The 16,156-nt window shown below is 32.8% G+C and overlaps 1 pseudogene; it reads left to right on the top strand.

Moving 5' to 3' along the window:
• The first annotated feature begins 13,632 nt into the window (after positions 1 to 13,632).
• Positions 13,633 to 13,751, top strand: LOC112471886 (annotated as a pseudogene).
• The last annotated feature ends 2,405 nt before the right edge of the window (positions 13,752 to 16,156 follow it).

Raw genomic sequence — 16,156 nt, 5'->3', positions numbered from 1 at the left:
AACCACCCAAATATCCTCCCATTTGGCAATCATCAGTTTGTTCTCTGTATCTGAGTCTGTTTATGTTTTTTGTTTGTTTGTTTGTTTGTTCATTAATTTTGTTCCTTAGATTTCACTTATTTACCTAAGCATTATACCCTCTAGGTCCATCAGTGTTGTTGCAAATATAAGACTTTATTCTTGTTTTTATGGCTGGGTAATATTGCATTGTACCATCTCTTCTTTATTCAATAGTCTATTGGTGGGCACTTAGTTACTTCCATAGCTTGGCTATTGTAAATAGTGCTGCAGTGAATATAAGGGTGCACATTCTTTTCAAATTAGTTTTTTGGTGTTTTTTGGTTTTATTTATTTCTTGAATAAATACCCAGCAGTGGAATTGCTGGTTCATAAAGTAGTTGTATTTTTAATTTTTTGAGGAACCTTCAAACAGTTTTCAATAGTGGCTATACCCACTTGCAATCCCATCAATAGTACACAAGGGTTCTCTTTTCTCTACATCCCTGTCAATACTTGTTTACTGATTTATTGATGATATCCATTCTGGCAGGTATGAGGTGATACCTCGTTGTGGTTTTATTTATTATTCATTTATTTTTTTAAATTTTATTTTACTAGTTTCAAGTATATTGTACATTGGTTAAACATTTATATAGTTTATAAAATGATCCTTCTAACTGCTCCTTCTCTCCTCTGGCTCTTCACCCAACCATTACATTAATGCTAACTGCATTCCCTATGCCATGCTCCGCATCCCCATGACCATCTATCAACTACTAATTTGTACTTCTTTAACTCTTCACCCCATTTTCTCAGTTCCCCAACACCCTCCCCTCTGGCCATCACCAGATTGTCCTCTATATTTGTGAGTCTGTTTTTGATTAGTTTCTTCTTTTTGTTCCTTAGATTCTGCATATAAGTGAAATCATATGGAATTTATCTTTCTCTGTCTGACTTATTTTACTCAGCACAATAACCTCTAGGTCCAACTGTGTCATCGCAAATGATAGGATTTCATTTTTTTATGGCTGAGTAATATTCCATTGTATATATGAACCATAATTTTTTTATCTAATTGTCTATCGATGGTCATTTAGATTGCTTCCATATCTTGGCTATTGTAAATCTTGCTGCCATGAACATAGGGATGCATAAATCTTTATGAATTATTGTTTTGATTTTCTTTGGATAAATACCCTAGTGGCTGTACAAATTTGCAATCCCACCAACAGTGTATAAGAGTCCCCTTTTCTCCACATCCTCACCAACACTTGTTGTTCTTTGATTTACTGATGATAGTCATTCTGATAGTTGTGAGATGGTATCTCATTGTGGCTTTAATTTCCATTTCTGCAATGATTAGTGACCTTGAGCAGCTTTTCATATGTTTATTGGCCATCTGCATGACCTTTTTGGAGATATATCTATTCGGGTCCTCTGCTCGTTTTTTAATTGAATTGTTTGGAGAGTTTTGGTTTCAAGGTGTACGAGTTCTTTATAAAATTTAGATATTAATCACTTAGTGTATTGTTGGCAAATATATTCTTCTAATCAATAGGTTGTCTTTTTGCTTTTTGATGATTTTCTTTGCTGTGCAAAAACTTTTTAGTTTGATGTTATCCTATTTGTTTATTTTTTTCTTTTGGTTTCATTGCCTGAGGATATATATATAAATATATCTTACTAAGAGTAAAAAAAAAAAAGTAAGACTTGAAACCATACAAATATATATAAAATATATATTACATAGGAGTTGTATGGTTTCAGGTCTTACTTTTAAATGTTTAATCCATTTTGAGTTTATTCTTGTATATAGTGTAAGAATGTGGTCTATTTTCATTTTTTGCACATATCTCTCCAGTTTTCCCAACACCCTCTATTGAATAAACTGTTTTTACTCCTGCCTCCTTTGTCATAAATCAATTGACTATGTAGGCACGGGTTTATTTCTGGGCTCTATATTCTGTTACATTAATCTATGCCTCTGTTTTTATGCCAGTACTATGCCATTTTAGAAAAGAACAAAGTTAGAAGTATCATGCTACCTGATGTCAAACTGTACTGCAATAGACTTCTAAACAGCTTCCCAGGTGCTCTCTGTCTTTCATCAAACGTGGCCCATCTTCCTTGTACATTGTTGCTGCCAAAGTTAATCATTCATTATACAAAAAGAGTCATTTCACACTCCTATGTAAAAATTCATTAGCTCCCAATGATGATGGGAAAATTTCAATTTCCCTAGAAAAACAAACAAGTTCTGTATATTATGTCCCCAAGTGCCTCTTACCTCACTGCCCTCTTTTACTTTACAGTCAGATTTTTCAAAAGACTTGATTTTGTTTTCTCCTTTTTCTTATCATTCACTCACTCCTCAGCATTGCAATGTGTTTCTATTTTTTTAATACAATGTGTGCTTTAATAATTTCTTTGCTCAATCTCTCCCATTATCACACTGTTTCAAGTATTACTACTATAATCTCACATCATTTTCTAGACAAGATAGATGTGCCAATAATTCCTATGTTCTTTAACATCATTTGCATTATATCTGATTAAATGTACTTCATCTACAATGTGTAGAGCTTCACTTCACTTTCATGAAAATCACAGGTTTAAGGATGCACACATGACCAAATGGCAATGAATAGTCTGGGACAATTCCTTCATAAGTTTGAAGAGTGAAAGTAGATCAAAGAATTTCTCGTCCACATTATCTAAGTTGAAGAATAGGTGAAAATCAGCAAAACAAAGCAAAAACAATAGAATGCACTAATAAAAAGAAGACAAGGGAATTTAATTTGGGGATCAAAGACTATTTTAAAAATTAATTGTATTCTAAAATATGAAACTTTCCAATTACCTATAATGTGTAATATAGGATTATGGTTTGAATCTTGATTATTCCAGCAATTGTGTGATCCTGGGAAATTCACTTAACTTTTTCTCTGAGCTCCATTTTTATTACTGTACTGACATGTCACCAATTAACTCTTTGTCATTTAATAAATAGACACTTTATCTTCCTAAATCACTTTCTTTTGCTGCTGACTTTATTGACACAACTTCTGCCTCATTTTTCTCCTGTTCCTGTAGATATTCTCCTAGAGTTTATTCACTTTCAAGAAGCCATTAAAGGCCAAGAACCCCTCAAAGCTTAGGCTTCAGTCTTCTCCTCATTTTTTTTATCTAGTCTCTTTCAAGGTGATTTCATCTACATCTATAGAACAATGACCGTGTATGCAGATGACTCATAAATTAATATCTACACACTAGACCATTACACTGAGCCCTGGACTATACAAATCAAACTGCCCACTTGACACTCATCTTTAAATGTCTCAAAAGAACCTTATCTACAATTAAACTTACAAATCATTTCAAAACCTAGTCTACTTAGTAAATGTTACTACTTGCTATCTTGCTTTAAGAAATAAAATGCTTTCGAACCAAGCTTGATACATTTCCCTCATCATTCCCTACTCCCTTAACCAATAAATTAAAATTTTTATTATTATTCTTAATTATATACTCAGGATTTTCCAAACTGCAGGTCTCAAGTTTTTATGTCAATTAAATGGTTCCATACCATGACTTTGTTTCTTTCTTTTTTTTAAAATTTATTGGGGTAACATTAGTTAACACAATTATATAATTTTAAGATGTACATTGTAATTTGACATCTGTATATTCTATTATGTGTTTACAACTCAAAGTCCAGTTTCTTTCAGCTACCATATATTTGATCCCCTTTAACCACTTCACCCTCCCCTTACCCGCTATATTTGACCCCCTTTAACCATCTAGCTACCTCCTCCTCCCCCACCCCCTTCCCTCTGATAACCACTAGTCTGTAGTCCATGTCCATGAGTCTCTGTTTGTTTGTCCTGTTCATTTGTTGCTTTTAGGTTTATGTCCCACATATAATGATATCATGTGGTTTTCAACTTTTTCTGTCTGGCTTATTTTGCTTATCTTTTGATTCTCAGGGCAGGCAGGGAGAAGAAAATGGTAACTTATAAAGGAAAACGTATTAGGTTATCCTCGAGCTTCTCAGTGTGAACCTTACAAGCCAGAAAGAAATGGAATCAAATATTTAAAATACTAAGTGAAAGGAACTACTAGCCTATAATAATGTATCCAGCTAAGCTCTCCTTTAGATCTGAAGGAGAAATTAAGACCTTTCCAGACTTTGTTTCTTTTAATGAAAAAGAATATTAAAGCTGAAAGACATCAGAGTAAATTTTAAGTCACATATATATTTTTGTCATTATAGATTGACATGTGTATGTGTGTGTTTGTGTGCCCATGCATGCACACATTGGATTGAAATGTAAAAATTATTTCTTTTTCTAAACAATGGTCAAAAGTTTTGTTTGTCTTCCGTTTTCCACACTTGTATCTTTGTTGCCATTAGATCTCTTATGGACCAATGAAATAACCTCCTAACTGATCTACACTATAATCTTAGCACAGTACCTGGGACATAAGACCAATACAATATGAATGAGTGACTCTAGCTTTTCAGTTTCATATTCTATTTGTCTGTTTCACAAGCTGTACTTAATCTCCTTTCTATAAATATTTGTGTCACAATATGCTCATTTAGGTTGTTTCCTCCATTTTAAATTCTAATTCCCCTCTTACTTGACTGAAAATCTGTGAGGCCAAAATCCAAGCTTGTCCTGCTCAATATTGTATTGCTGAGTTTCATAATACCTGGCAGATAACAAATGCTTTGTACATAGTTTTTGAATGAGTACATAAATTAATATGGATAAAATGGTGATAGAAGCATTTGAATGGAGTTAAACTATTTACTTGACAACATGATTAAACAATTTGTGGTTTGAAAACCAGTTTAATTTGTATGTAAACCAGTTTGCTTCAAAATATTTTGTATGTCTTGCTATACCTACATTTAAATTTTGAAACTAATGCTTATTTTGAAAAACAAATTGATTTGCTAAATAACTCAGTGGAAAATCTAATAAATATACAAAATATTTGCTCATATGATTTTATGAACCATTTTATGCCAAATTCTTATTATCTTTGTTTTCTAACTAAAATGAGATGTGTGTCTTATTTAAAACTTTTTGATTCTCTATTAAAATATTTTATATTTCCCTTTTACCTATATTCTACAGCAACTTTTATTCCTCCTTTCAGAATTATTACATCAATCTTTGATTTTCAATACTTTTAATCCTTAGGTTGGAAAATATAATTTGAACATTAGCACTACATAGTATTGTAGACATCATGATTTGACTACCTAAAAGAAAGAATAACCTACCCCAAACAGTTTCTACATTTAAATTAGTTCTAAAGTAACTTTTCTGGATTGTAGTAAGTAAAGATCAATGGCATTTAATTCCAAATTTGATGTCAAATTTTATGGATTTAAGACTGAATTAAATTCAAATCTTTCCATAATAAAATATGCTTTTTATTTACTCTCTCAAAAATTGCTTTATATTTTGAAATATTTTTGTGGGTGAGGTGTATATTTACATAATTTTTTAAATCTAGCTATAAAAAATTGATAAATATTTCTGAACATTAATTAACTCTTACAAAACCACAGTTTGTGAGTTAGTTGTAAATCACTTAAGATGGCACAATGTTACAATGTAAAATGGTACAATGTTAGTAGTTTTCGATATGTCTGTTTTGTCTTTATATTTGTACTTGTATGCACAAACCTACAGTGATTATAGCCTAAGTGAATTGTAGTAATTCGGGAACTCTAGACTCTCTTTAAAACATGCAAACTTACGGACTCTATATTTTCTAAAATAATAATCGTCATATTGTTTATGAGTGTCGTAATTGACTCTCTGAAGTCTACTTTTATGTAATCAAGGTCAAGTTTTCACTATAAGGACAGCCCTGATCTTTTTAATATTTTGCTAAAGATTTAGGATAGCCGCAAGATTCATTTTATTTATTTTTACCTCATAACAAATGGAAAGTAAACACTCTTTTTTTCTCAGTGACATATTCTATTTTGACCAGCCTTAACAAGTTGCAGAATTTTTTTGATTGAATACTCTAAGGAAATAAAAAAATGAGTCATAAAATAAATTTCAACATTATGTTTATATAATGTAAAGAAATGTGGGGGAAAGAACCATGTAGAAGGAATATAAATAGAATGAACTTTCAGAAGTTTCATTTTCTCACCTTCAGTGGGGTTCTCGATCCTGTTTTGCTTGGCAATGTGTTTCTCAGTTTCCACATTGTTTGAGTTATTTTCCTTTAAGCTCAAGAAATAACTACAGCTTGCTGCTTTTGCTTTCACTATTACCTCTAAAATGTCCTTCCTTCACTGTTTCACAGATTAACTCCTATTTTACAAGGCTAAGTATAAGTCATCTCATTTTGGAAACATCCCTTAATCATCCATTATTCCTGTATCATGGGAAACAAATACATCTGTCCTATGAGTTCTCAAAGGCAAGAATATAATATTACCCAATTTCATATTGCTCAGTCTCCATCTCAGGAGCACAGGTACTATGTGGGTGATCTCAGAGGAGATACAATTTGAGATGGATCCTGAAGAAGAGAATAGTATAGATAACAGTATGGAGATGGAGAAGATCTATTTCAGGGGAAAATAGTGAATACTCCTTTGCCTGTACAATAGACAATTTACCTAGTAAATTATATTTGATTTAAAGGGGAAGCAGAATTTGGCACCTGAAATATGCCTTTTGCAGTATTGATTATTTTAAGCTGGTTATTTTTAAGAAAATAAAGGTTCAGGAAAAACTTCTGAACTTCACCATAACTGTCTAAAAGAAGGGTTCTATTATCATAGACACTTATAATTTAATATGAACTAGGTATGACAGACAGGGAGAAACCAGCAAGACCCATTTGATCAAAGTCTTATCTGTGTCCCATTGTTAAAGACGGCCCAACAAACATTTGTTTATCAAACATCTGATTTTCCATCTCCATGTGAATTGCTTTCCTGCCCTTGGGAGCCGCAAACCACAATCCCCCGCCCCAATGTCTTCCTAGCTCAAGATGTCAATAAGCCTTAACTGCCTAATCTGTCATCTACTCTCATATTCTTGTGGAAATCTTGTGTTTACATGCTTAATCAACTTGTTTAGTTTCTCCAGTTAATCTTTCATGTGAATTTGAATTTTAGTCCAGCCAGAAGACACTTAAAGGTAGAAGGAAAATTAAATTTTTCCACCCTGCAATGTATGCTCTGATGTTTTCTATCAAAGAAATGCTATCATGTTATCTATTGCTCTATTGAATTTTACCTTTTGACATTTATTATTTATGTACAAAAATCATATTGTAGTTAATCTTAGAGCTTGTTATTATTGACTTTGGCCAAAATGTATGTAATTCTGACCTAATTAATAGAAACATAATTTTATAATTTTTCTCAGTGATTATGAATTGCGTTACATTTACAAAGACATTTTACGAATTAACATCTGAAATGATAATGAAATGTTAAGTATATGACAAAATAACAGAACTACTGCCTTCTAAGATAGGATACTGGGATTATGCTGTTTTTGATTCTGAGATCAGATATTACTTATTAACCTTGATTACATTACATGGATTGGTAAAGGCTTTGTGGGTCCTCTTGTAATGATTATTACTCTTTGACTAATGCTAGAGTTCTTACCATTATTTAGAATCAAAATAATTGATATAAGAGACATGAAGACTTGGACTTATTTCATATTTAATTATGCAGGAAAGACATATATCTTATTTTTAGGAAAAAATATCTTAAATTGTATTAATGGACACATTGAGAGATTTACAAGAACAAAGCAAACCAAGCAAATATTGTATGTGTCTGTGTATATACAAATTTGTGTGTATACAAATATATAAACATTCTTGCAGACTAATATTTTTTAACTTATTATTTTACTTGCAACAACTATGCTCCTTTTATTATTGAAATACATGTAATATAAATCTGTTTTCTGTTTCATGGTTCCTGAAATATTAATTTCATGCTACAAGAATTATGCCAAAACTATACATTAAATGTATATATTTACTTGATAAGCATAAGCATTTTTCTGAGTTAGGTAAGGAGATAAGAAAGAGGAGGACATCATTGTCTTCAAGGAGTTTGTATTCCGGTGGAGAAGCTACGATGCGTAAGCATAAAAATAAATAGTAACACCAAAGAAGTATGTGCCTACTTGCTATAAGAGAAACATAGACATGCATGGTTTTTAGTGTAAAGAAAATAATGCTGTGGTGAACTAAATAGCTTTTGATTGAGGAAGTGAGTGGAAACTGTGTTTGTAGCAAAAACTGATTTTGTTCAATGCAGTTGATTCTGATTAGTGTAGGTGGAAGAGGAATGAGAAAGGATTGAAGAAGAAAATTAGAAGAAAAAACTTGGGGAAAGGAATTTTCAAGGTGAGTTCAGAGGACAATGGGCAGCATAACAGTACCAATGAATTCGTGAAGAGAAATTAGAACAAATAAACAAAAGAAACATCATAAAGCAGTGTTTCTCAAGATATGGTTTCTGGATTACCTGATGTTAATCACTTCAGATGCTTGTTTAAAATATTTTTTGTACTTCTTTTCCATAAGCCTACCGAACAAAGATATCTGGAATTAAAACAGGGAAATCTGAATATGTAGGATGCTACCTGTATGTTTTCAGTTTTAGTTTTTTCACATCAAGTTGAAATAAGAATGAAGGAAATATGTACTTGCAGATTCTTATTAGGAAGAGAAATAACATGACAAAGGTTAGTTCACTGTGTATGACAACTTGGAAAGAGATAGAGTAAATGTTAAAAGAATAGTCTATGCTTGAACAAGTATTGGGTTATATCTTAAGGTTCTGCAGATAAACAGAACTCATAGGTTTGATACATAGATAGATAGATGGATGGGTGGGTGGATGGATGGATGGATGGATGGATAGATAGATAGATAGATAGATAGATAGATAGATAATAGATAGATAGATGATAGAAGATAGATACAGAGATACATAGGTATAGATAGATGGAGCTAGATAGACACAGATAGATGATAAATGGATGATAGATTTATAGATAGATAGAGATAGATGACAGATAGATAACAGACAGACAGATCGATGATAGAGACAGACATAGAAATAGATAAATTGATTTTGAGGGATGGATCACATGATTCAGAGACTTAAGAAGTGCCATGGCCATGATTGTCTGTCTGCAAGTTGGAGGCTCAAGAAAACTGGTGGTATAATTTCAGTCCAAGTCCAATGGCCTGAGAACCAGGAGTGAATGTAATATTGTAAGCCATAGTCTGTGTGAAGGCTCAAAGACCAGGAACGCCAATATCGGAGGGCAGAAGTAGATGGATGGTCAAGCTGAAGCAGAGGGCACATTTGTTGTTTCTCCACCTTTTCGTATTTATTATTCAGGCCCTCATCATTTGAATGATACCCACCCACATCGGTGAGAGTGACCTTTTCTACTCAGTCTACTGATTCAAATAAAAAATAATATTTCATTCAAAAATAATATTTCACCAGCTATCTGGGCTTCCCTTAGTTCAGTGAAGTTAATGCATAAAATTAATCATTATAGCCCGTGAGATGGTGGAAAATATAGGACATATAAAAGAAAAGTTGATAGAACTTGATGACTGGCAATGAAGAGAAAGGAATAAAAAAAAGATAATTTTATACTTTTGATCCTAGGTAACATAAATTAAGTCAAGAAAATCGTTGGAAATAAGAAATTTAAAATTTAAAGAGGTTCAAGACTGAGCATCTAGACTTTGGAAGAAATCATATAGAATGATTACTTAAGCCAAGGGATAGTCATGCAAAGGGTCACTAGCATCATATGGTATAAATATAAAATGAATTTTAATTTGTGAAATCAGGCAGAAAGGCATCAAAGAAAGAAAAGCATCTTTCTAGTTTTCCTAACCCATAGAGAGAAGAACCTGTTTTGTACATATCCGAACACAGCATGAAAAGAGCTAAGAGCAACAGACTAAAAGTAGTACTTCTCAACATATTGAAAGGGAATTTGGAAGTGAGGTAAGGAAAAATGCATTTGCCATGTAATAATGGGAGCTTCCTGGTCAAGGAAACATATCCTAAAGCAGGGGAGCTGATGAAGCTAAGCAGCTTGTACCAGGCAGAGGCGGTTTAGCTCCGTTGAGCCAGTCCTGATCCAATGACCTACTTAGATGTTTCTCTGTCAAAAGAGAAGAATTAATGAGCCTCCAGGGCCATCTAGCCCTGCCACTCTGAGAGACTGGAATGAGAAAAGAGCAAAAGACTGTTTCGAGAAGCCCTTTATTAGTGAATGAGAGAAAGAAACACTGAAGAGACTATGGGAAAAGAGGAGTTAACAGCATATAATGATGGCCTGTTAGTCAAAGGAGAGGAGGAATTTCCAGAGAGATAGAGGATGATGAAAACATCAGACGTTACTGATGTTCAAGAAAATTTACTTAGTGACAGTCAGTTTGACCACACAATAACTACATTTAATGTCAAATAGTGACAATTTTACTGTGGAAGAAACAGGGAAATTACAGTAGGTAAAGGGTTTCTTGGATTTATCTACACAGTATACAATTGGCAATTTAATGTATTCTTAAATATTTCCTGATATTTTAATTTTTATATTTTGATGCCTGCATTTCAGTTTAATTTACATTTTATATGAATCCAGAAGCACAAACTGATAATTCTATGTTTCAGAAATAGAAAACATAAATTTACTTTGTCATTCTTTTTAAACATTATTCAAAACACAAGTCTTCTTCCAAAGCTAATTCATTTTTTATCTTCGGGTACTTTTATAAGTTCAATTAAGCAATCCTGTTCTTGTTTAGCTCCCTCTTAATATCTTGTACCTAATTAGTCCCTTATGTAATACCTTGAAAATAATTGCAGAAAAACAATTGGATTATCATTATTTTAATACTGTCCATCACTTTCAGTTTTCAAAGTCTATTCTCAGTTATTTATTTACAGCATATGCTTTTTATCAAGATTCCTTGATAGAAATTGTTATGCTTATGTTCATTAAAATGCACAAGGCAGTTGGAAACTCTATCCAGTCCAGCATCTCAGTTTAACTAATGGAATGTTCCTATTAGATGATATTCCATAAATCTAAGATATACATGAAATTAAAGGACATGAAGTAAAGGGAATTTTTATAAAAATATTTATTAAAAATAGTATAACTCAGATGATTTTCCAATGACACAACTCATATTCAAAATTACCTTAATAGAACAGTAGAGAAAAGGCAGATACCTAAAAATTTAATGTAATAAATTGTTCAAGTTTCCCTGACTTTGGTATCAGACAGCCTGGGTTCCATACACATCTCTCATCTTTACTAACCTCTCTAAGCTTTAGAATCTTCAAAAGTATATATCAGGATAAATATTATTGCACCTTTTAGGGTGCTTGAAAATTTCAAGCAAAATGATATCTGCAAAGTACTTATGAGGACGACACCCAGTTTAAAAAGCTATAATTATTATTACTATTATTTTTATTGCTATTACTAGCTATGATGTGTTTGATTGACATTTAAAAAATATGACAATCACATATGAAAAATGCTTCATTGATTCCTCTTAATGATTGTATATAGGATTCCTTGTGTTTTTCTCTAAGCACTTTGCAGAACTAGGTTGTAGTTTGGGACATATTAGAAAAGCAGTCATACCTTTAAGAGTCTCTTAATTTGAGTATCCTGATCTTTATTGACAATTAGATAATGTATGAACAAAAACACAGACAATATTTCCCCCAAAATTAATGGTCATAGTAATATAATCACCTATTTTGCAAAGGAGAAAATATGAAAAAATGATACTTGATTAAAGTTTGAACACTAAGTGGAAAATTTTTATTTTATAATGTCTTTGGTACTTTGGTAGGGAAAATGCAAAGTCTTTCTGTAGGTGGGAAGAAACGGCCCCAATTCTCTGATATGGACTAAATTGGTCATTCCTAACTGTACTTGGGATGGTTATTTGATTTGAAGCATAGTAAAAAGAACTTATCAAAAGAATATTTGGTGGCTTGCACAAAGGAAAAGTTGAATAGAATCTAAGGAAGGACAAAAAGAACCCAGATAACCTTTAGCAATCTTGATCAGAAACTCAGAACACTGCTTTTGTGGGAGGAGGCAATGTCATTGAGACACCTGGGATCTTGTACATAAAGCACAAGGGTCAATTGTCTGAAAAAGAGCATCTGATTAGCCTGGGTTAAGACTTACATGTACCCTTGGCCAAGGGTGAACTGCAAAGCACTGTGATTGACTTTTTTGCTAAGAGCATAAGGAATATTGAGGCATAGTAACCCAAGGGAGGAAAAACAAAATGGAGTTCTGTATCCAAAATAAGGGAAGAAGAAATGTTTGGCAGATGAACCAAGAAATTCTACTTTACCCTTTCAAAAATCAATTTATACCCCAAATGTGTTTGACTGAAATATTTAAATGGGAAGTGTGGGGACATGCAAATCAAAAAAGTGAAATGTGATTGACTGAAATATTTAGGTGAGCACTGTGGGGATAGGTATAGAGGAGTGACACATTATTTAAATATTATAGTGCAGATTTCACTTTCTATCATAATGAAAATTTAATTTTTGCTATCACTTTCTATCATAATGAAAATTTAATTTTTGCTATCACTTTCTATCATAATGAAAATTTAATTTTTGCATAGTAAAATGACCGATGCTTGGAAAATTAAATAGCTGATTTACTAGAACTTTTCAAAATTTACTTTTCAAGTTCATGTTGCTTCAAAAACATTTTTTCCTATTAGAAATTTTGGAAAGATTAAAGATAACGCTTGAATTTAATGAAAATTACAGGAACTAAAAGCCCCTATTTAACAAGAGTTCGTTAAATATTTTCTAAGAACTAAATTTAACACGTTCATTGTGCTAAGTAGTTGTAGTTAAATTGTTTCATTTTGTATTGCTTCTATAATTTCTGCAAAAACCTAATTATTAAATATGTTGCATGCCAGATGACTAATGCACGAAGCAAAACTATACAGATAAAGAATAATTAGATTGTGTTTTGCAAGTTTAATTCTCTCTGTAGTCATTGTTTCTTAGTCAAATCTTCACAAGTAAATCATATATGCCTGAGGAAATACCTTCTTACAGGCAAACAAGTAAGCAAATTCTTTTTATTTGGGGGAAAATAATGTACGCTTAACTAACATCAGCTAGGGCTCATTCATAAAAGTTATAAATATTAGCATGGTGTCTCCTCAAGCTCTTTAGCGCAAGAGATAATGTTTTGGAAAAGGCATAGAAAGGAACCAAAGATGTATCAGTTTTGTATATTATGCTTTATAACTTTTGTTTTCTCTTCTCTCTCTAGGCTTTCAACATATTTAACATTAACTTTTTCTTAATTAACAGTACTATCATTGCATAAAATTAAGGAAAGTCTATAAAGAAGAAAATAATTCATAATCCTGTACTTTTGAATGCTTTTAAAATTTACATATTTTTAAGTCCCCCCAGGGCTACACACACACATGCACATACCCATAGACACATGCACAAATTCATGATTTTGATCATGCATTTTTGGTTTTAAAATCTTGGGTTTTTTCTATAGCCATGTCACCCTGAACGTCCCCAATCTTGTCAGATCTCGGAAGCTAAGCAGGGTAGGGCCTGGTTAGTACTTGGATTGGAGAACACCTAGGAATAACAGGTGCTGTAGGCGGAAGAAAAAAATAAAATGAAATCTTGGGTTCATTTTTTTTTGTTGTTGTTAATGTTATATGAAAAATATTTTATATCATTAGATATTCTTCAAGAACATCATTTTAATGAATATTTAATATTCTACCATTGAACGTGTTCTAATTTACTTTACTCTTCCCATGTTCCTGAAAATCTAGTTTGTTTTACAGGTGGCATTTGAAAGCAGCAGTTCTTAATGAGATCCTTGGAGCCCATGACTGCTCTCAAATGAAAACTCTTTATTCATTGCATACTAGTCTTTTTTATGGAGATATGGTCCACAAATTTCATACAAATGTTCAAAGCTACACTTATACCAAATGAGGATGAATCCGTTCAGCTACTAAGTCATAGTCTATGGATTGTTTTTTTTACTCTTTCCAAAGGATTTAGCATAATGATCAAAAAAGTTTGCTAGTACACTAATATATACTATATGGGAAAAAAAATACACTCTACTTGTGTGTTTCTCCTTTATTCTCACACTACTACCACACTTACACTTCTGATACCAGATACATGGGTTTGCCACTCATCAAGCAATTCTCAGCAACACCAACTTGGTGTTCTACAGTTCAATTTAATTCTAATACTAACTGGAGTTAGTGCGGACCCCACAAATTAAGGCTCAGTCCCACAAGACTGCCTCCTATTTCAGATGCCAATCAAAAATAGTAGGTCCTCAGGACACCCACAACTTTTGTCTGTCTGACTTGACTATAAATCAGAAGTTCCAACAATGTCCCTTCTTGAATTCGGTCACTTTCTAGAACAGCCCACAGAATTCAGGGAAACACTTACTTGCATTTACTAGTATATTAGGCACTAAAGGATGTGATAAAGGATACAGATGAACAGCCAAATGAAGAGATACATAGGGTAAGACTGGAAAGCATCCCAGTTCAAGAGCTTCTGTTTCTGTAGAGTTCAGGCGCACCATCCTCTTGGTAGGTAGATGTATTCACCAATCTTGAAGCTCTCCAACTTCATATTTTAGAGAATTTTATGGAGGCTTCATCACATAGGAATGATTGATTATTAATTCCATTTTCAGCTATTTTCCCTCTTTGGGTGTGGGGCATAGAAATGATGGGTTAAAGCTTCTAAATCATGACTTGTTCTTTCTGTAAACTGCACCCATCCTGAAACCCTCCAAAGTTCACCACATTAGAACGAAAGATATTCCTATCACCCAGGAAATTCTCTGGGATTTAGGAGCTCAGTATCAGATGTTCCTATCACTCAGGAAAGTAGAAAGATCTTAGGAGGTATGCATTAGGAACTGGGGTCACAGACTAAATGTTAGTACAAACTGTTCTTTTGTCTCCCCAATTTACAAGGGGTTTTAGTAACTCTGTGTCAGGAATCAGAATACTTATTCTTTTTGACCAGGGCCTCTCCCAAATGATCTCATTTAACCTTAATTACTTTATAATCTCAAGAAATAAAGCCATAATATATCTTTCTGATTGTGTGTGTGTGTATGTCTGTGTTTGTAGGGTATGTATGACAATTCAAGACTTCCGATGTGATATGAGTCACTACAGTCAATGTACTTTTTCAGGGGCTTAGTAAATTGCATATCCAAGATCCAATCTTTTGTTGTTGTTCTTGTTTGCTTGTATTTTTGTGTTTATTTATATATTTTACCAAATTTATCAGTCATTGCTTCTATGTACAGAAAACAGCTTTGGGCTTAAAATATACTTTTGTTTTTAATTATATATCAAAAATACACAGTTCATTTAATGGTTTATTCGAACATTTTTTGTCTCAGCTATGGTTCTGCATTTTAAAATAAAATGATTTTTTTTTTAAGTTTATTGGGATTAAACTGGTTATATAATTTTCAGGTGTACATTATAATTTGACATCTATATATTTAAATGTGTAATTACCACTCAGAGTCCAGTTTCCTTCAACTACCATATATTTGATCCCCTTTACCCACTTCATCCTCCCCCAATCTCCCTATATTTGACCACCATTACCCTTTTTCTTCTTCCTCCAACCCCTACCCTCTGGTAACCATGGGTCCATTGTCCATGTTCCTGAGTCTCTGTTTGTCCTGTCATTTGTTGCTTTTAGGTTTATATCTCACATATAAGTGATATCATGAGATTTTCAAATTTTTAGTCTGGCTTATTTCACTTAGCATGATTATCTCTAGGTCCATCCAGGTTGTCGCAAATGGCAGTATTTCATCTCTTCTTACGGCTGAGTAATATTCCATTGGATATATGTACCACAACTTCTTTAACCAATCATCTATCATGGGACACTTTGGTTGCTTCCATGTCCTGGTCACTGTAAATAGTGCTGCTATGAACATTGGTGTGCAAATATCTTTTCAGATATGGGTTTTCAAGTTTTTGGGATAAATAT

The sequence above is a fragment of the Pteropus alecto genome, unplaced genomic scaffold, assembly GCF_000325575.1.
Source record: "Pteropus alecto unplaced genomic scaffold, ASM32557v1 scaffold29, whole genome shotgun sequence".
NCBI lineage: Eukaryota > Metazoa > Chordata > Mammalia > Chiroptera > Pteropodidae > Pteropus > Pteropus alecto.
Note: the sequence above shows the minus strand (reverse complement) of the source record. Positions and strands in the feature narration are given on the sequence as shown.